This window comes from Phyllobates terribilis, unplaced genomic scaffold (genome assembly GCF_046119375.1).
Source record: "Phyllobates terribilis strain yellow unplaced genomic scaffold, ASM4611937v1 Scaffold_46__1_contigs__length_10046794, whole genome shotgun sequence".
NCBI lineage: Eukaryota > Metazoa > Chordata > Amphibia > Anura > Dendrobatidae > Phyllobates > Phyllobates terribilis.
The window spans coordinates 975,736-997,481 of NW_027362806.1; the positions used below are offsets into that span (position 1 = coordinate 975,736).

Below are 21,746 nucleotides of genomic sequence, written 5' to 3' on the forward strand. Positions count from 1 at the left end.
CAGTCAGGGAGACACTATTACTGTTATTTTTTTACAGTGTGCGGTGCAGCGCGTGTACGAGGTGTACAGAGCGGAGCCGCGCGTGTACGAGGTGTACGGAGCGGAGCCGCGCGTGTACGAGGTGTACGGAGCGGAGCAGCGCGTGTACGAGGTGTACAGAGCGGAGCCGCGCGTGTACGAGGTGTACGGAGCGGAGCCGCGCGTGTACGAGGTGTACAGAGCGGAGCCGCGCGTGTACGAGGTGTACGGAGCGGAGCCGCGCGTGTACGAGGTGTACGGAGCGGAGCAGCGCGTGTACGAGGTGTACGGAGCGGAGCAGCGCGTGTACGAGGTGTACGGAGCGGAGAAGCGCGTGTACGAGGTGTACGGAGCGGAGCCGCGCGTGTACGAGGTGTAGGGAGCGGAGCCGCGCGTGTACGAGGTGTACGGAGCGGAGCCGCGTGTGTACGAGGTGTACGGAGCGGAGCCGCGCGTGTACGAGGTGTACGGAGCGGAGCAGCGCGTGTAAGAGGTGTACGGAGCGGAGAAGCGCGTGTACGAGGTGTACGGAGCGGAGCCGCGCGTGTACGAGGTGTATGGAGCGGAGCCGCGCGTGTACGAGGTGTACGGAGCGGAGCCGCGCGTGTATGAGGTGTACGGAGCGGAGCCGCGCGTGTACGAGGTGTACGGAGCGGAGAAGCGCGTGTACGAGGTGTACGGAGCGGAGAAGCGCGTGTACGAGGTGTACGGAGCGGAGCCGCGCGTGTACGTGGTGCTACGGAGCTGAGCCGCGCGTGTACGAGGTGTACGGAGCGGAGCCGCGCGTGTACGAGGTGTACGGAGCGGAGCCGCGAGTGTACGAGGTGTACGGAGCGGAGCCGCGCGTGGACGAGGTGTACGGAGCGGAGCCACGCGTGTACGAGGTGTACGGAGCGGAGCCACGCGTGTACGAGGCGTACGGAGCGGAGCCGCGCGTGTACGAGGCGTACGGAGAGGAGCCGCGCGTGTACGAGGCGTACGGAGCGGAGCCGCGTACACCTCGTACACGCGCGGCTCCGCTCCGTACGCCTCGTACAAGCGCGGCTCCGCTCCGTACGCCTCGTACAAGCGCGGCTCCACTCCGTACGCCTCGTACGCGCGCGGCTCCGCTCCGTACACCTCGTACACGCGCGGCTCCGCTCCGTACACCTCGTACACGCGCGGCTCCGCTCCGTACACCTCGTACACGCGCGGCTCCGCTCCGTACGCCTCGTACAAGCGCGGCTCCGCTCCGTACGCCTCGTACAAGCGCGGCTCCGCTCCGTACGCCTCGTACACGCGCGGCTCCGCTCCCTACGCCTCGTACGCGCGCGGCTCGCCTCCGTACGCCTCGTACGCGCGCGGCTCTGCTCCGTACGCCTCGTACACGCGCGGCTCTGCTCCGTACGCCTCGTACACGCGCGGCTCTGCTCCGTACGCCTCGTACACGCGCGGCTCTGCTCCGTACACCTCGTACACGCGCGGCTCTGCTCGGTACACCTCGTACACGCGCGGCTCTGCTCGGTACACCTCGTACACGCGCGGCTCTGCTCGGTACACCTCGTACACGCGCGGCTCTGCTCGGTACACCTCGTACACTTGCGGCTCCGCTCCGTACACCTCGTACACGCGCGGCTCCGCTCCGTACACCTCGTACACGCGCGGCTCCGCTCCGTAAACCTCGTACACGCGCGGCTCCGCTCCGTACACCTCGTACACACACGGCTCCGCTCCGTACACCTCGTACACACACGGCTCCGCTCCGTACACCTCGTAAACACACGGCTCCGTTCCGTACACCTCGTAGACGCGCGGCTCCGCTCCGTACGCCTCGTAGATGCGCGGCTCCGCTCACCTCGTACACGCTCGGCTCCGCTCCGTACACCTCGTACACGCGCGGCTCCGCTCCGTACATCTCGTACACGCGCGGCTCCGCTCCGTAGACCTCGTACACGCGCGGCTCTGCTCCGTACACCTCGTACACGCGCGGCTCCGCTCCGTACACCTCGTACACGCTCGGCTCCGCTCCGTACACCTCGTACACGCTCGGCTCCACTCCGTACACCTCGTACAAGCGCGGCTCCGCTCCGTACACCTCGTACACGCGCAGCTCCGCTCCGTACACCTCGTACACACAAGGCTCTGCTCCGTACACCTCGTACACACACTGCTCCGCTCCGTACACCTCGTACACACACGGCTCTGCTCCGTACACGCGCGGCTCTGCTCCGTACACCTCGTACACACGCGGCTCCGCTCCGTACACCTCGTACACACGCGGCTCCGCTCCGTACACCTCGTACATGCTCGGCTCCACTCCGTACACCTCGTACACGCGCGGCTCCGCTCCGTACACTTCGTACACGCGCGGCTCCGCTCCGTACACTTCGTACACGCGCGGCTCCGCTCCGTACACTTCGTACACGCGCGGCTCCGCTCCGTACACCTCGTACACGCGTGGCTCCGCTCCGTACACCTCGTACACGCGCGGCTCCGCTCCGTAAACCTCGTACACGCTCGGCTCCGCTCCGTACACCTCGTACACGCACGGCTCCGCTCCGTACACCTCGTACACGCGCGGCTCCGCTCCGTACACCTCGTACACGCGCGGCTCTGCTCCGTACACCTCGTACACACGCGGCTCTGCTCCATACACCTCGTACACACACGGCTCTGCTCCGTACACCTCGTACACACGCGGCTCTGCTCCGTACACCTCGTACACACGCGGCTCTGCTCCGTACACCTCGTACACGCGCGGCCCCGCTCCATACACCTCGTACACACCCGGCTCCGCTCCGTACACCTCGTACACGCGCAGCTCTGCTCCGTACACCTCATACACGCGCGGCTCTGCTCCGTACACTTTGTACACGCGCGGCTCTGCTCCGTACACCTCGTAAACGCGCGGCTCCGCTCCGTACACCTCGTACACACCCGGCTCCGCTCCGTACACCTCTTACACGCGCGGCTCCGCTCCGTACACCTCGTACACGCGCGGCTCTGCTCCGTACACCTCGTACACGCGCGGCTCCGCTCCGTACACCTCGTACACGCGCGGCTCCGCTCCGTACACCTCGTACACGCGCGGCTCCGCTCCGTACACCTCGTACACGCGCGGCTCCGCTCCGCACGCCTCGTACACGCGCGGCTCTGCTCCGTACACCTCGTACACGCGCGGCTCTGCTCCGTACACCTCGTACACGCGCGGCTCCGCTCCGTACACCTCGTACACGCGCGGCTCTGCTCCGTACACCTCATACACGCGCGGCTCCGCTCCGCACGCCTCGTACACGCGCGGCTCTGCTCCGTACACCTCGTACACGCGCGGCTCTGCTCCGTACACCTCGTAAACGCGCGGCTCCGCTCCGTACACCTCGTACACACACAGCTCTGCTACATCCACACTGTAAACCCCTCCTGACCCCACACATAAACTTCCCCTCATCCAGCACCATGACAACCAGCACAGCAGAGTCCTGCATCCACTGAGGCCCCTGATCATGTGACCCCTGACTCCTCCCCTCCTGTGACCTCATCACAGCTCCTGTGCGCACACAACAGCCATATATGTGGTGGCGGCTCTGCAGGTGGAGGTATGTGGAGACCCCATTACTGGGCGCAGGGGGCATTAACCCCTTCAGCACGGAGGCTCTTTGGGGGTCTTGTGTTGAACCTTTATAAGAATCATAAGGTTTCTGTTCTGTTTCCTGTAATAGATACATATGACCCAACTATGGAGACAGGAAGGGAGGAAACGTATTGTTCTCAGAGTACAGGACCCCCACAGTGTAATGCCCCCATTATGCCCCTTATGCAGGATGTATGATGCACCCACACAGTGTAATGCCCCCATTATACCCCTTATACAGGATGTATGATGCCCCCCACAGTGTAATGCCCCCATTATGCCCCTTATGCAGGATGTATGATGCCCCCACAGTGTAATGCCCCCATTATACCCCTTATACAGGATGTATGATGCCCCCATTATGCCCCTTATGCAGTATGTATGATGCCCCCCACAGTGTAATGCCCCCATTATACTCCTTATACAGGATGGATGATGCCCCCCACAGTGTAATGCCCCCATTATGCCCCTTATGCAGGATGTATGATGCCCCCATTATGCAGGATGTATGATGCCCCCCACACAGTGTAATGCCCCCATTATGCCCCTTATGCAGCATGTATGATGTCCCCACACAGTGTAATGCCCCCATTATGCCCCTTATGCAGGTTGTATGATGCCCCCACACAGTGTAATGCCCCCATTATGCCCCTTATGCAGTATGTATGATGTCCCCACACAGTGTAATGCCCCCATTATGCCCCTTATACAGTGTGTATGATGCCCCCCACACAGTGTAATGCCCCTTATGCAGTATGTGTGATGCCCCCCACACAGTGTAATGCCCCTATTATGCCCCTTATGCAGTATGGGTGATGCCCCCCGCACAGTGTAATGCCCCCATTATGCCCCTTATGCAGTATGTATGATGCCCCCCACACAGTATAATGCCCCCATTATGCCCCTTATGCAGTGTGTATGATGCCCCTACAGTACCGCCTGAGGTCCTGCAGTTGGAATAATCCCTCTGGAGTTGGTTTTCCCTTTGCCTGCTCCCCTCCATGTATACCCTCGAGCATGTATACATGCATGTAGGGGAGCAGCCGGTCTTTCTAGATATCGAGGCTTTGTACAGTAATATTCGGCTTGAGGATGGTATCAGAGGAGTAAGACATTTCTTTAAATCGAGATCAATACAGTGCAGCAGACATAATGACTTCATGGAGGATCTTCTAAAATTAATTCTTACTTGTAACTACTTTCTTATTGACAGGCAGTACTTCCTCCAGCTCAGGAGTACTGCGATGGGGAGCCCCTGTGCCCCCTCATATGCTAACTTATCCCTGGACTGGTGGGAGGAAACCACAATATTCTGAGATGATTATAAGTGGTGGCATCCATATACTGGGGTATGGTAGAAATATATTGACTACATTTTTATCATCTGGTCGGGGACGAGTGAACAATCTTTTTAATTTGTCGGGGAACTCAACATCAATAGAGTGGGCCTTAGATTTACATCTGAATTTAATTATAATAATAATTTTTATTTTTATAGCGCCAACATATTCTACAGCACTTTACAATTTTAGGGGGGACTTATACAGACAATACAGACTTTACAGAATAAGCTTAACTCAGATGTTAAAAGGAGTAAGGGTCGCAAGCTTACAGTCTATAAGGAAATAGGGGAGACACAAAGGTAAAATGTACATATATTCTATAATACATAGGGTAAGTACATAACACTACATGAACTGGTCGCCAGCCAGTATGTGTACAGTACAGACAGAGGCTAATCACTGCATGGATTGTATGAGTATGATTTTGAAGAAAATTTTAATATAGGCCAAACTGGGACAGTTAGATAAGTGTGTTGAGCTGATAGGCCAGTCTAAAGAAATGGGTTTTTATGGCACGCTTAAAACTGTGGGTATTGGGAATTAATCGAATTGTCTTGGGTAGTGCATTCCAAAGAGTTGGTGATGTATGCGAGAAATCTTGGAGACGGGAGTGGGAGGTTCAGATTATGGAGGGTTTTAGTTTTAAGTCATTGGCAGAATGGAGGGCACGGGAAAGGTGGTAGACTGAGATGAGGGAGGAGATGTAGGGCGGTGCTGAATCGTGGAGCGCTTTGTGGGTGAGAGTGATACGTTTATATTGAACTCTGTATTGGATGGGCAACCAGTGCAATGACTGGCACAGGGAAGAGGCATCGGTGTATCTGTTGGTGAGGAATATGATCCTGGCTGCTGCGATCAGGATGGATTGGAGAGGGGAAAGTTTAGAAAGAGGGAGACCGATTAGTATAGAGTTGCAATAGTCTAGACGAGAATGAATAAGAGCTACAGTAAGAATTTTTGCCGAGTCAAAGGTAAGAAAATTTCTGATTCTAGAGATGTTTTTGAGGTGTAGATGACACGAACGAGCGAGTGATTTGATGTGAGGAGTGAAGGAAAGATCTGAATCGAGTATGACCCCAAGACCAACAAGTGGGCTTGTTGCTGGTTGCTGGGGAGTAATGGTGGAGCCACAAACTGAAGTGGCAATATTGGGCACAGGTAGGTTAGTGGAGGGAGGAAATACGAGTAGTTCAATTTTTGACAGATTCAGTTTTAAATAGAGGGAGGACATAGTGTTCGAGACGGCGGAAAGATAATCACTGGTATTGTGTAATAATGCAGGGGTGTTGTTTGGAGAAGAGGTGTATAATTGGGTGTCATCAGCTTAGAGATGGTACTGAAAACCGAATCTGCTGATTGTTTGTCCAATAGAAGCGGTATATAAGGAAAAAAGAAGGGGGCCTAGGACTGATCCTTGAGGAACCCCGACAATAAGGGGAAGGTGAGAGGAAGAGGAGCCAGCAAAAGATACAGTGAAGGAGCGGTCAAAGAGGTAGATCCACAGTGTCGAATGCTGCAGAGAGATCCAGGAGAATCAGCAGGGAGTAGTGACCATTAGATTTTGCTGTTAGTAGATCATTAGAGACTTTAGTGAGTGCTGTTTCAGTAGAATGTAAAGGGTCAAGAAGGGAGTTATCTGAAAAATAGAGTATTAGACAGGAGTAGACCAGGCGTTCCAAGAGTTTAGAGATAAAAGGAAGATTGGAAGCAGGTCTGTAGTTGGCCATGCAGTTCTGGTTGAGGGATGGTTTTTTAAGTAATGGATGTATGTTGGCGTGTTTAAAAAAGGAGGGGAAAATACCAGATGAGAGGTAGAGGTTGAATATTTTAGTTAGGTGAGTGGTGACAGCTGGAGAAAGGGACTGAAGGAGATGTGAGGGAATAGGGTCACTGGTGCAGGTGGTACAGCTAGCGGAAGCAAGGAGCCTTGTCACTTCTTCCATGACTGGTTCAAAATCAGAAAATGAGCAAGATGCAGTGTGGGAGGGGGGAGCATGCATAACATTTGGGGATTGGGAGAAAATTTCCTGTCTGATATGGTCAATTTTTTCTTTGAAATAATTGGCCAGATCGTAAGCGCTGAGGTCGGTGGTCGGGCCTTGAGCTGTTTGATTAAGGAGAGAATGAAAAATGTCAAACAGGTGTTTTGGCTTATTGGGCCGTGAGATGATGAGGTTGTTAAAGTAGGATTGTTTGGAGAGGTGAAGGGCGGAGTTATAGGTTTTAAGCATGAATTTATAATGGAGCAAATCTTCGGCCAGATTAGATTTTCTCCACAGCCGTTCAGCGCACCTGGAGCACCGCTGGAGAAGACATGTTTACAGCGTGTGCCAGGATTGTCGACGTCTGTTCCGAGTTGTACTCTGTGTAGGAGGTGCAGCGTGCGGCTTCATCCAGGGCGCATAGCAATATTTCGTTATAATGCTTCAGTGCAGAGTCAGGACATGAGAGGGAGGAGATTGGGACCAATGATGTTTGCAACGTTTTCATAAATTTCTGGGTGTTAATGGATTGTATATTTCTATAGGTGAGGAAAGTGGGGGTGTCTTGAGCAGGGTGACTGTTCTTGACAGAGAATGAAAGAAGGTTGTGATCAGAGATCGGTAGAGGAGCGTTAGTAAAGTCATGTATTAAACAGAGCCGAGCGAAGATCAGGTCAAGAGTATTTCCATTTTCATGTGTAGGAGAATTAGTAAGCTGTGAAAGGCCGAAGGAGGAAGTTAGCGATAAAAGATGAGTGGCAGATGGGGAGACGGAATCGCCAATTGGGATGTTAAAGTCTCCCATGATGAGGGTGGGGATGTCATAGCATAGAAAGTTTGGAAGCCCAGTGGCAAAATGATCCACAAACTGATGGGAGGGGACGGGAGGGCGATAGACAACCGCCACTCGCAGGGAGAAGGGCCGGTAGAGTCTCACTCTGTGGGCCTCAAAAGAAGGGAAGATAAGTGAGGGTGATGGGGGGATAACCTGAAAAGTACATTTTGTTTAAAGGAGCAGACCAACACCAATTATTACCAGTTGCCGTTCCTGTATGTACTGATCAAGAAAGATTGAAATGGGACCCTAGGGACACTCATCTACCATAAACTTTCAAGCACTAATAAACTATTGAAGTGTGATAACCACCACCCCCATCCCCATACAAAGAGGAAAACCCAAGGGCCAATTTTTACGGTTGAGAAGGTACTGCTGGAATGTCACAGATTTTAATATACAGGCAATAGACCTGAACACCAGATTAAGGGATAAAGGGTACTCATGGTACATTTTCGATTCCGCATCATGGGAAAATGGGAGAGAGAGACACTCCTCCATACCAATCCAAGAGACCAAGAAGAAGATTGGACTACACGAGTAAGAAAAACTTATAACAATCAGAGTGACTGTATCTTTCATATCCTCAGAAAACACTGGGATATACTTATGGTCGACCCGGACCTGAGGGTGCTGTGGAATCTACTCCCACAATAACTTTCAGAAAGGGTTGGTCAATTAGGGACCATGCACAGTTTCTATAAAAAACCTGCACCCAATGGGACTTGGCTAGATAGAAGAATCTGCGGTTTCTTTAGATCTGGAGAATGTTGTACATGTAATTGGATGAGACCATGTAAATCTTTCTCAAGTTCCTCCATGGTTAAAATCTTTTTGCAGTGGGATTATTCCAGCTGTAAAACCTCAGGACTAGTATATATGGCCACATGCACCTGCCCCCTAGAATATGTAGACAACATCAAGAGGGTGTCTAGGAGGAGAGCAGGGGAGCATTTGGGCGATATACGCCATGGTTGGGAGATCCCATTAGTGAGACACATGAACAGTGCACATCGAGGTGAACCCGGAGACCTCTCCTTTTGTATCATTGTGGTGGTTAAACCCAATGTGTGAGGAGGTGATCACAATAGATGTATCCTCTGAAAGGAAAGTGAGTGGATTGTTAGACTGGATTCACGAGCCCCTAAGGGACTCAATGAGCAAATTTCCTATGCCTGTTTTGTGTGAATACAGCCCCATTCTGGATTATATTTTTGGATTTTATGCTCTACCCATTGCTAGTCAGTTCCCTGTGAATGGGGTTCACATATTGTTGTACTTCACCGAGACATCTTTGCTTCTATATCAGAATTATTACTTATCAATTATATTCCACTTATACTATTTCGTCATTGACAAGTGTGGTGATCCCTGTGTATCTCTAATTGTGCAATAGAGGTCAAATTTGACCATTTAGGAATATACTGTGGGCCACCATCCCATAATTTTTGTAGTGATAAAGTAGATCTACATGCCTATTACATGATGGGAGGATGTGCAGTACTTGTTTTTAGTCTCCCATGATGCTGATCTCAGAGATAGGATTTTTCTATGTTGGTGGTATGCAATCCAATACCATATGCTATCCGGCGTGGAACGCATGCTTCCGGACATGCGCATGCGCAGATAGGAGACCGTGATGCCCAGCGGCGTGGAACGCACATGTCCGGGCACGTTTGAGCTTTCTGCTGCCCGTTGTTTTGTGCTGGATTGTGGGGCGTTCTTGAGAATTTATTTTTGTTCCATCTGTCTTTAGTTGATCCCACTGATGCATCAGATAAGTCCTCAGAGAATTATAATTAGAGGAACCCATGGACACATTAGGATTTGTGAAGCTGACCTCCGCTCTCCTCTATTTCCTTTGAATTTATTGTGTGACCTGTATTTCAGAACAGTAGTTCCTGGTTTGTTTTGTTTCCATGTGTAAATTGAATTTGACTCGTAGTCTTTGATATCTCTCTCAATCTTAGTTTATTTGATGTCTGAGATAGTATCCTCCAGACTTTGTAAATTCTTTTGCATATTTTGTTTGAGTTTTGGATCCAAAAAGGCTTCTACACCAGGCGGAATAAGCAAGAAACTAATATCAAACGCAATGTAACTTGGTTATCCTATAAGGTTTTTTTTAAATGTGGCCATAAACCCTGTAAAGCATGCAACTATGTTAATAAAACCGACACATTTGAAGAAAACCTAACGGTACAGCAATTTTCAATACACAATTTCATCAATTGTAACACTATAGGGGGTCATTTATTTAATAGAGTATATAGAGAGTTAGCTACAATACGTGGAATGCACATGAGGTCCGCTAAAAAATGTATTAGAAGACATTAATCTATTAAGATATTTGGCAGTCGGCACCACACAATCTAAATCACTGAAATATGATACGGGGGGCAATGGTAACTGTGCAACAAAGCACATAAAGAAGTAGGTAGAGAAAAGCTTGCACAGTGAGATAATGCACATCCAAAAATAATAATAATTACTACAAATAATAAATACTATGGCAACTTTATTTCATGTAGGGACACACAAGTGGTTAAAAAACATACGACCCCTGACGAAGCTACTGTAGTAGCGATACATGTAGGGCATAGATACCTACGGAGGGAGTCCACTGTAGAGAGATAAACCCTACGCGTATCGCTACTACAGTAGCTTCGTCAGGGGCTGTATTTCTCTTGCTGATCAAAAAGGTCATAGTATTTGTATAACCCTGAATGCTGAATTCTATTCGTTTGGAAACAATCATGTTTACTGTGCTAATGACAAATTGTACTAAGTCAGCTGAAAGTTTATTTACAACAGCCCCTGTGATACCAACTATGTAAATAGATTAGCTCAAACAATGATAAGTGATCCCAGCACCTTTACCTCTTTTACCTGGGCTTTATGACCTCACATAGATGGAAATATAAACAGGGATGTCTGTAGTGCTGTAGACGGAATGAAATTTGGGACAGAGAATCACGGAACATCAGAAGGACTTTGGAAGGAGAATGGGAGACATCCTTCAGCAAAGTAGATGGATTGCATGGCATCTAAAGAGACACAGATTTGTATTCTACATGATTCTAGTCTAAGGGTATCAGCCCTCACTGGAAAGTTTCAGATCTGCTCCATTAACCATCAGAGAGACCATGGATACTTTTGGGAAGTCCAGGAGAGGACGAAAAAGTCACTTGGCCCCATGGATATGCTATTTTGGTGTTACTGGGAGGGACCCACCGGTCACCTAGAACCCATGAAGACATTTGGAGTTGCCAGGAGGGACCCACCGGTCATCTGGTCCCATGGAAACTCTCGGAGAGGCCAGGATGGGACCATCGGGTCTCCTGGTCTTCTACCTCGCTGCCTTCTCTCTGTGGGGGCCTACCAGAAGCGGAGGGCCACTGGTTGAGGTAGTCAGTCCTGGAAGTCTCCAAAGTTGCAGCTGTTCTATCCCAGGCGGGCAGAGAAGGAAGGGTGAGACTATGTAATGTTGTACCATCTTGGGTATTTGCTGGGACTGTTCTGTATGTTTAATGTCCGCTTTGTGGTTCAATAAAGTATTGCCACGCTGTTTTACCCTCACCCTGTGTTGTTTGAGTAGCGTTACGCCCACAGAAGACCCCGGGTCTTCACAGTCCCTGACCAGAGCGGCTCATGCTGTATTCTTCAGACAAGGTGCATTAAATAAACAGTGAGCTGACCTCCCTCTCCATTTTCTCATTATATGCATGTTTTCCTTATAGTGACAAATATTTATTTTTGCTAAAACTGTGATATTTTCACTTGAAACTTTTTTTAGACCTTTTTTATAAACTTTTTAAAATAACTCTCATTAGTGAGATCATACAACACAGAAGCCTTTGATTGCTCAGGTGATGCACTGTACTACTGTAGTGCCGTGTATTATCACTGCCTGTCAGTGTAATACTAACTGCCCCATACACAGGAGATAAGTGTTGGCTGAACGATCATTTGGCAGACGGCTATCTCTCCAGACTCCCCCATACACAAATATTCCAGCTTTCCTGTGGTTTGTATGACTGACTGCATCTGTAGGGAGGTCCCCAAATACATTATATAGTCGACCAAAATCAGTGCTTCCATGTAACTTTAGTCTAATGTTTATGGAGGCGTTAAAAAGTAAGTTATGGAACTCTGCCTCTGGCCCGGCCTAATAGACTTTTGTACATTACAGGCCCAGTACTTTGGGGAGGAGGGCATTCAGCCGAACTCTGTCACACCTTCTTAGATGCCATGTTTGCTTTTTGCAGGAGCAAGTGGTTAAACTGCCAGGGATTTTATTGCTGCCACACCTGTGCCATCCCTGAGGTGTACATCTATGTTTTGGTGCCCAAAAGAGTTCATAACATGTTAAAAAATTACAAAATGTGTCTTCTGCTTTTTGCATGTTTTTTCTTTTTACAAGAATTGTTGGTGCAAATTTTCTTTTGAAACATTTTAATATCTGCTTTTTTCTGTTTTTTTTCTTGTAATATAGGAAAGCCTAAGGCTAGAAATAAAACCCATAATACACTGTACATGTAGACTTTAGTATCAAATAATTTCTGTCTGCGGCATTTGTGCAAACAAAACAGCTTTTATAAAACCCTCTATCTTCTGTGTGTGAATCAGACCTGAGATCTAACTTGATAGAAGATTACAGTTCGGGGAAGACGGGAAACATTCATACAGACGGCCAGTGGTGATGTAGTCAGTGACGGACTGTCTCCAAATATGGTTTTAGATCCGTAGTAGAAGATGTTGCCTCATCATGAAGTAGTTATTTCTCATATCACGTGAAATAAATATCTCCTGCAGTATTGTCAATGCCAATTCCAGTGACCCAAAATGAGACGAGAATTAGCGTTATGGAAGGTGAGTCTATGAGAAACGTATTCAGCTGCAGACTTCGAGGAAGAAATTGCTTGTTGTCTGTGGCCTAAAATATGTAGGTTTTATTACTAGATGTAAAGAAAAAACTAAAAACTGTAAAATAATAAATCTCCTCATATGTTTCCCTTATTATCTCCAGTAATTGTATTATTACACAGAATTCTTTATGATGTTACATCGGGTCATCTTCTTCTCCTTCAGGTCTCTACAATACCGGATCCTCTCAGTGAAGATCGTCTATATAAGAACATTTTCCTGATTTACCTATCAAAGATGGATATGGACAGGGACAAGATGGCGGAGAGTATATTACACCTCACCCTAGAGATCCTCTTCCGGCTTACTGGAGAGGTGAGAGATTCTGATGACCTCACATTACATCATTCTTATCTATGGGAATAACAGATGGACAGAACTGGAGAGGTGAGGACTCTGGAAATGTCTGTAGTGAGATTTATTAATGTGTCTCTCCATAACCAGAGATTAATCACGGGGCCTCCACCTCACCCCCTGATACATGAGGACATCAATGACCAGATCCTAGAACTCGCCTACAAGATGATTGAGCTGCTGACTGGAGAGGTGACACTGCTGGGAATGCTGGGAAATGATACAGTAACACTGTAAAGGGATCGGGGAGATGACGGTATCATTGTATGTGTCAGGTTCCTATAAGGTGTCAGGATGTCGCTGTCTATTTCTCCATGGAGGAGTGGGAGTATTTAGAAGGACACAAAGATCTGTACAAGGACATCATGATGGAGGTTCCCCAGCCCCTCACATCACCAGGTAATAGACAGGACTAAATACACACGGCCTATAATAATCTGTATGTAAAGAATGAATTCAGTCCCTGTATGTGTTTCCTCCAGATCCATCCAGTAAGAGGACAACACCAGAGAGATGTCCCCGTCCTCTTCTTCCACAGGACTGTAAACAAGAAGATCACAATGTTTCTCAGGTAGAGAGAAGATGTCATGAGATCTTCCCTATGATGTGTAGACGGCTGTAAAAGTCATGTCTTCAGTCTTGTTTTATCCACCATTATTATGTTTTATATTTGTGTAATGAGAACGGTGGAGATGGCAGGATTAGAGCTGATCATACATGTGACTTCTCCATCTGTCTGTGACTTTTATAATATTTGTTTCAGGGTGAAGATCTGACCCATATTAATACTATAGAGGCATATGTGAGGGGTGATGAGCGGTGTAAGGAGGAGATTCCTATATATGACTACCCAGGTGAGTAGTAACCATGAAATGTTGAGAAGTCTCAGATTTTTCTCAGTAATAGTGCTGGAGAACGCAGCACTAATGGACCAGGGTGCACGAGTAGGGTCCAAACCGCATATAATATAAGTGAAACCTCGGCACTCAGGTAATGAATTTTAGCAAAAGCAATTTTAATTGCAGCCCACAGCAGAAAAAAAACAACTCACGTTTCGGTCTATACGACCTTCATCAGTGTACCACTTGTTGAGAATGACAATAGGAAAGGAGGGTGAGGACGCAGTGTCTCAGGCACGTGATCCCTTAGGGCCAGAAGACAGGGAGAATGGGCTAAGGGATCACGTGCCTGAGACACTGCATCCTCTACCCTGGTGAGTAGTGACCACTAAATTCTGAGAAGTAACAGTTATTCTCAGTCACCGGCTGTGGCTGCTTTATCAGTTGTGTAGTCCGGCCGTATCACAATCGTGTGATCACCATTTTGCCGCTAGACCACAACATTCTCCTCCGTTCGAAAATATCCAATTTACTTTGTGTAATTGTGAAAGACCTTTTCTATAGAAATTACAACCTGGAGGATCCACCTACCCCCTGGGATTAGTAGACGCTGACTGTTACCTGCCCAGATCTGTAAACTACAAAGCCAAATGACAGCGTACGTAGAAAGTGCTGACAAGTGAGAAAATCACTTGTAGAAAAATATTCTGATGGGCCTGTAAGAGAAAGCGGAGGGTAATGATGCTGTTGGCTTCCTAGATCCCTGATATCTTATTGGATGAATCTACCTTCTCTCCCTTCTGTGCTGCTGAATGTTCTCATATGGTCCCTACAAGACCAGGTCCAGTCTTTCTGGCCAAAGTTTGCTTTTTTGATCGATAACATTAAATGTCCAGTGAGGGACAAGTGTGAATTTCTGTACAATAACAGCAGAGTTTCCCTTTATACTTTTCAGTTTCTTTTTAAACCAACTAACTTCAAACAGGATCTTGATAAACTGCATAAATAACATTACACCTGTGCCATGATATATCTAAGCTGTGCGTGGCTGATGGCAGTAATATACATCTATTCACGCCTGCAGGAGATGTGGTGGCATGGCTCGAGCCCTGGTTTCATGGAATCACTCCACGTCATAAATTCCATTATGCTTTCAATCCTAAAGAATTCAGATTCCAGCACAATCTCTCTTGAAATGGGGGCACTATTACTTTCTCTACTCATCTGGTCAGGACTCATCATACCTCCAATGGTCCACCATAAATGAGTGCATCTCCAGTTTAGTGTTGGAGTTCTCCCTTCATACATACGTTGTTGTTGGGGATGTAACATGTTTATATATTCTTTCTTTTTTTTACAAGTTCATTCTGTATGATAGTCTGATTGTGGTGGGATCGGCCGGCCTCACTTATGTGAGTCTGTAACCCCCTTGTCGTCTTTCAAAAAGATCTCCTTTGCCTCTTCCAAATGCCAGAGATCTAAATTTAAGACCCCTCAGCTCTGCAGTATTGTAAAAAACTTCACTTTAAATGTCTAATATTTCTTCTTGACACTCATGTGATAGAAAATATTGTCCCTTACGATAGTTTAGATTGCCAAGAGCCACCGAGCCCCAGACTCTAATTACCCCAGAGAGGTTTCTCCACTAGTTACTCATTTTTCTCTGAAGACTGTTGAGTTTGGTCATTTCAGTAGATGTGTTGTTGTCTATACTCACAGTTTTTGACTTCAGTAATACTCTGATTTAACCCCTTCCCACAGACAGTTTTTTGTTCCTAATCAGGCCCCATTTTTCAAATCTGACGTGTGTCACTTTATGTGGTGATAATTTTGTAATTCTTCACAAAGGATAATAGGAAACAAATGGACCTTACAAATTATTTTCCAACTTCTCTTGAATCTGACAATCCCCTATATACGGGTTGTACACTACTGTCTGGGCACATGGCAGGTTAAGAAGGGAAGGAGCGCCATTTAGCTATTAGGAATGCAGATTTTCCTGGAAAAATCGCAGACACAATGTATTGGGGGCACTGTTCATGGTCACCTGGCAGCTCAAAAGATGGCCACCACAAACAGGCTTGTCACTATCTACTCCATTTACACATTTCACAAATTACTTTGCTCATCACCCTTTAACCCCTCTATATGGATCTGGACTTACACAGAGACCCCTAGGCTTGGGCCACGGTGTTACCTGCTAGTCTGTGGAGTGAGATGGGTAGAAGAATAGTCAGGTAGCCGGATCACAACCAGGAGGGCAGAGAAAGTACAAGATCAGAAGACACAAGAGTAGTCAGTAAACGGGCCGAGGTCACAACAGGGAACCAATACACAAGCCGGGATCTGAGCACAGAGGACTGAACCAGAGGAGAACAAGGCTGGATCTGGCAGCTTCCGGCAATATGCTTCCAGCTTTAGTAGGGTGCGGTGCTTTCCATATGGCTGAAGCAGGGAGCAGATTACTCCAGCTGGACAGCACACACACCCATACCGCCAGACTGGATGGTACTACTGGTCCCAGGTTACCTAATCTTGGTGGCTGGACAGAGCCTGCACCTTTTACTCCATATTTGGGAGGCAGAATGAACAAACAGTTGATCACCACGCTCCACTGGTTCATCCTATGAGGTTTTCTATTAGATGGTCATTGTCCTGGTGAATGAGTGAATTTTTTTTTTATAGAACCTGCCTTTATTTATGGACAGTTTAAGTAGAAATGTTCAAAAATATAAAATTCAAGGCTTTTTTATTAAAAAATAATAATTGGGTTTATTCTTGGCAGATATATGTACCAGGAGATCAGAGGGACAGGAGACATCTTCAATTTTCAAATCAGATAATTTTCAGATCCCACAGGATACAATTGAAGTGAATGCCATTACTCCAGATCTACCATCATCCCTTCACAGCAAAGATCTGTCATCTGGTCCTATGAAACAGGTCCTGTCTTCTGATTCATTACCGATTACTAATGAAAATCAAAGTCACAAAATAAGCATTAAAAACAAACTGCTCCTAATGCAAAGAAGCCATTTTCACATTCAGAATATGGAAATAGTTTTCCTCTCAAAAAGTCTTTTCTTAAACATCAAAAAATTCACACCGCGAAGAATAGATTTTCTTGCTCCAAGTGTGGGAAATGTTTTAATCAGAAATCAAGTCTTGTTAGGCATGAGAGAACTCACACAGGACAGAAACCATTTTCCTGTTCAGAATGTGGGAAATGTTTTACAGAGAAATCAACTCTTATCACACATCAGAGAACTCACACAGGGGAGAAGCCTTTTCCATGTTCCGAATGTGGAAAATGTTTTAACCAGAAATCTAGTTTTCTTAAGCACCAGAGAACTCACACAGGAGAGAAGCCTTTTTCATGTTCAGATTGTGGGAAATGTTTTGTTCTGAAATCATATCTTAATATACATCAGAGGACTCACACAGGGGAGAAGCCATTTTCATGTACAGAATGTGTGAAATATTTTACAGAGAAATCAACTCTTATTGCACATCAGAGAACTCACACAGGGGAGAAGCCATTTTCTTGTTCAGAATGTGGGAAGTGTTTTGCACAGAAATCAAATCTTATCAAGCATCACAAAACTCACACAGGGGAGAAGCCTTTTTCGTGTTCAGAATGTGGGAAATGTTTTGTACAGAAATCAAAGCTTATCACACATCAGAGAACTCACACAGGGGAGAAGCCATATTCATGTTCAGAATGTGGGAAATGTTTTGCAAAGAAATCAAAGCTTATCACACATCAGAGAACTCACACAGGGGAGAAGCTTTTTCCATGTTCAGAATGTGGAAAATGTTTTACAGAGAAATCAACTCTTATCAAACATCACAAAACTCACACAGGGTAGAAGCCATTTTCATGTTCAGAATGTGGGAAATGTTTTGCAAACAAATCAAAGCTTATCACACATCAGAAAACTCACACAGGGGAGAAGCCTTTTCCATGTTCAGAATAAGGAAAATGTTTTAACCAGAAATCTGATTTTGATAAGCACCAGAGAACCCACACAGGGGAGAAGCCTTTTTCATGTTCAGATTGTGGGAAATGTTTTGTACAGAAATCACATCTTAATAAACATCAGAGAATTCACACAGGGAAGAAGCCTTTTTCATGTTCAAAATGTGGGAAATGTTTTAACCAGAAAGCACATCTTGATAACCACCGGAGAACCCACACAGGGGAGAATGCTGCAACTACACACAACTAGTCTCTGTACAGACAAGAAAGGCCCTAGCTGCACAACTAAAAACACCACCACAGACCTAACTCCTTAATAAGCCGTTGAGGAGTTTCTCATACCTCCTGAGGAACCAGAGGGGAGGCTGCAACACACTGTCAACAAGGGGAAAGAAAAGTATGAAGTAAAATACGAAAACCCTGAATGAGAAACAAAAACACATTCATATAGGGCGAAGAAGTCAAGCTAAGGAGAACAAAAAATAGAAGGAACAAGTATAATCTCTCAAAAACCTAACATTGTTAGAATGAAAAGATACTGGGAGGGAAAGCAAACTGACCGGGAGGATAGTTTCACCTTTGTGGTGAAACTTACAAAATTCATCCTCACCAACTGTATATGTAAAACCTGTCCATTTATAATGACCACGGACAAGATAAAGATTCCCAACTCACATCAGGACCACAAGATCCCAGGTGCTTTCAGCTTCATCACATGTAATGTACTTAATTATATGTACCAAATGGTCAACTGGGGGTCTGTACGTAGGGGAGACAGGGCAAAAACTTAGAACAAGGATGAATTCTCATCGCCACACAAAAAAAGACAGAATAGATCTACTTGTGGCCACTTATTTTTACGGCCACAACTGCTTCTCCCTTTCCAAAACTGAGATTTCTGCTTCACATCACTTGTCTCATCTATTGCATTATTCCTGTGCCATGTTATGTATAAATATGTGACTCTTCAGATTTTGTGTTATACTATGTCTGATGAAGAGACCTGAGTAGTCTCGAAAGCTTACTGACTAATGGCTATCTGAAAAGATGGCATCAAAAACTGAGGACTCTCAAACTGTAATATTTGTCTCCATACAGCAATTTTAAGATCTCTCCACAGGTGTTCAATGGGATTTAGATCCAGACTCCTTGCTGGTCAGAACTCTCCAGCACTTTGATTTCATCCATTTTCTGGGTGCTTCTTGAAGTATGTTTGGGGTTATTGTCATGCTGGAAGACCCATGACCTAGGACGCAAACCCAGCTTTCTTGAGCCAATAGAAAAGGGGGGGTGTAGTCTCTCGGCCAATGGGTGTGGGGAGGGCGTGGCATGACACATGGCAATCACTGCTACACCGCCGCATCCATGGCAAACGCGTCATATGATCCATCATGCCGCAAGCACGTGGGGAACCACGTGACCGCGCGTCATGGAGCACAGATTGATACGGCCAGCGAGGACACCACAGAGAACAGTGAAGCATGAAGTATAACATGATTATATGAGATCATAGTATAAATGCATAATAAGATATAAGAACATATCTCTCAAAATATCGATCTATAAATGCGAAATATATCTAAATTATATATAAATTATATTCTATTATATATATAAAATATATAGAAATTATTAACTACTACCCAACCATGCTACACTGCTCAAAAAAATAAAGGGAACACTTAACAGAATATAACTCCAAGTAAATCAAACTTCTGTGAAATCAAGCTGTCCATTTAGGAAGCAACACTGATTGACAATCAATTTCACATGCTGTTGTGCAAATGGAATAGACAATAGATGGAAATTATTGGCAATTATCAAGACCCCCTCAATAAAGGAGTGGTTCTGCAGGTGGGGACCACAGACCACATCTCAGTAGCAATGCTTTGTGGCTGATGTTTTTGTCACTTTTGAATGTTGGTTGTGCTTTTACACTCGTGGTAGCATGAGACGGACTCTGCAACCCACAGAAGTTGCTCAGGTAGTGCAGCTCATCCAGGATGGCACATCAATGCGAGCTGTGACAAGAAGGTTTGCTGTGTCTGTCAGCGTAGTGTCCAGAGGCTGGAGGCGCTATCAGGAGACAGGTAAGTACTCCAGGAGACGTGGAGGGGGCCGTAGAAAAGCAACAACCCAGCAGCAGGACCGCTACCTCCGTCTTTGTGCAAGGAGGAACAGTAAGAGCACTGCCAGAGCCCTGCAAAATGACCTCCAGCAGGCCAGAAAAGTGCATGTGTCTGCACAAACGGTTAGAAACCGACTCCATGAGGGTGGTATGAGGGCTCGACGTCCACAGATGGGGGTTGTGCTCACAGCCCAAGACCGTGCAGGACACTGTGCTCTTCACGGATGAAAGCAGGTTCACATTGAGCACATGTGACAGACGTGACAGAGTCTGGAGATGCCGTGGAGAGCGATCTGCTGCCTGCAGCATCCTTCAGTATGACCGGCTTGGCAGTGGGTCAGTAATGGTGTGGGGTGGCATTTCTTTGGAGGGCCGCACAGCCCTCCATGTGCTCGCCAGAGGTAGCCTGACTGCCATTAGGTACCGAGATGAGATCCTCAGACCCCTTGTGAGACCATATGCTGGTGCGGTTGGCTCTGGGTTCCTCCTAATACAAGACAATGCCAGACCTCATGTGGCTGGAGTGTGTCAGCAGTTCCTGCAAGATGAAGGCATTGAAGCTATGGACTGGCCCACCCATTCCCCAGACCTGAATCCCATTGAGCACATCTGGGACATCATGTCTCGCTCCATCCACCAACGTCACGTTGCACCACAGACTGTCCAGGAGTTGGCGGATGCTTTAGTCCAGGTTTGGGAGGAGATCCCAGAGGAGACCATCCGCACCCTCATCAGGGGCATGCCCAGGCATTGTAGGGAGGTAATACAGGGACGTGGAGGCAACACACAACACTGAGCCTCATTGTGACTTGTTTTAAGGACATTACATCAAAGTTGGATCAGCCTGTAGTATGTTTTTCCACTTTAATTTTGGGGATGACTCCAAATCCAGGCCTCCATTGGTTAATAAATTTGATTTCCATTGATGATTTTGTGTGATTTTGTTGTCAGCACATTCAGCTTTGTACAGAACAAAGTATTCAATGAGAATATTTCATTCATTCAGATATAGGATGGGTTATTTGAGTGCTTCCTTTAGTTTTCTGAGCAGTGTGTGTGTATATATGTGTATATATATATATAATATATATATATATATACAGTGAAGGAAATAAGTATTTGATCCCTTGCTGTTTTCATAAGTTTTCCCACTGACAAAGACATGAACCGTCTATAATTTTAAGGGTAGATTAATTTTAACATTGAGAGAGAGAATATCCCCAAAAAATCAAGAAAATCACAGTGCCCCTGACGAAGCATCAGCAATACGGCGTTGGGGTGGTGTGAGGGGCCGGGGTATGTTCTGAATACGTTTTCTCTTTTGATCCCTCTGGCTGTAGCCATTATGGGAAGGTGTCGCAGCTTTTATTTGAGTATTATCTCTTGATAACAAATATTCATTTCATATCTAAATTTAATACATGCATATTTATGTATATTAAAAAAAATTCTTTCCAAATCAGACAATGTGATTTTCAGGATTTGTTTTCTCATTTTGTCTCTGATAGTTGATCTCGACCTATGATGTCAATTACAGGCCGCTCTCATCTCTGTAAGTGGGAGAACTTGCACAATTGGGGGCTGACTAAATACTTTTTTTCCCCCACAGTATACATATAATATATATACATATATTATCCCACATGAATATTGCTCCTCTCATGTGTGTGTGAGTATATATTATTATATATATATATATATATATATATATATATATATATATATATATATA

The 21,746-nt window shown here is 46.4% G+C and overlaps 1 pseudogene; it reads left to right on the forward strand.

The window, feature by feature from the left end:
- Positions 1-16,912: 16,912 nt before the first annotated feature.
- On the forward strand, positions 16,913-21,366 carry LOC141191500 (uncharacterized; annotated as a pseudogene).
- Positions 21,367-21,746: the final 380 nt, after the last annotated feature.